Here is a 1,179-nt window from a genome sequence, read left to right as displayed (position 1 = left end):
TGGTCCCCACAAGTGTAAGCACAGCTAGTAAAGGCACATTTTACCCCATGAGGATCCTACCTTGAAAAGGCCTTTCGGTGGAGAGGGGCTCACGACTGCTTGGTGTTTTTCAGGTGGTGTTCCGAGGCAGTCGGGGGCTTGAACTGGCTTGTGAGTTTAGGAAAGGCCGCTGGTCCTTGACTGGTGGGTTGCTGGGAGGAGCCCTTCTGCTCCAACATGACTGCAGAGGTGGCCACATCAGGCCGTCTAGCCGGCCAGCAGACAGTTGCTGAGATGTTCTTCCCAGTTCCTGCTTCTAAAAGAGTCGGGTGGAGAATCTGTCTTTGATGCCGATCAGTGGGAACAGGAATTCCAGAGGCAGAAAAGCAAACATATTGGCACTCATTCCAAAGGTTTTTATAAAGTTTTCTTGGTGACCTGATTCAAGGGTAGCAGGCTTCTCGGATAGAGGTGAAAAGCCATAGCGTGTAACAAGTCCCCTTGGCTCACAATCCAAAATTAGGGTACAGATGTTCTCTTATTTACACATTGGGACAAAAAGTATTTGCTGTCTCTCCTTTGTCTCTTTTAGACTTAGTGTGGACAAAACGAAGGGGAATGTGCCTATCGCTCATGGATTTTGTCCATTTTCAGAGCTGGCACCAATGCTCCAAAGTTCAGTGTTCTCCAAACAGCCCCTCAGGAGGGGGTGGGCTGCGAGTGTCCGTGTGTTTGCACGTGTTTGTAAGCGAGTGCTGCCCTGCCCAGCCCAGCCCCCCTTCACCAGCCTTGCTCTGTTGATCAGACAGCGGGGGAGGGGGCGGGGAGGAAGGAGGCTTGGGAGACTTAATTAAGTTAATTAACGAGTGTCCCTAAATTACTTAGAGCTTCTGGGGGCAAAGTTTCTGTGTAAACACTGGGCTTGGGTTTTCCCAGCTGCCTCGTTTGTGAGAGGACACAATGTAGCACTTTGTTTGCATTGGGGAGGTGGACCTGGAAACCAAGCTTCATCTAAACTGTTGCCTTGTCACTTTCTCTGGTTCTGTGGCCTGGATTTGTTTGGTCAGTGGCTTGAAGTCTGACCTGCTTAAGCACATCCGAGAGGATCAACTGAGTGGCTGGTCTGTCACTTCTCCTGGGTGAAGACGGAAGCGCAGATAGGGCCAGGTGGGGTTCCAGGCGCCTGACTTGGGAGATGGA

The sequence above is a fragment of the Pteropus vampyrus genome, unplaced genomic scaffold (assembly GCF_000151845.1).
Source record: "Pteropus vampyrus isolate Shadow unplaced genomic scaffold, Pvam_2.0 Scaffold292, whole genome shotgun sequence".
Lineage (NCBI taxonomy): Eukaryota > Metazoa > Chordata > Mammalia > Chiroptera > Pteropodidae > Pteropus > Pteropus vampyrus.
The sequence above is the reverse complement of the archived record's forward strand: the minus strand, read 5'-3'. Positions refer to the sequence as shown.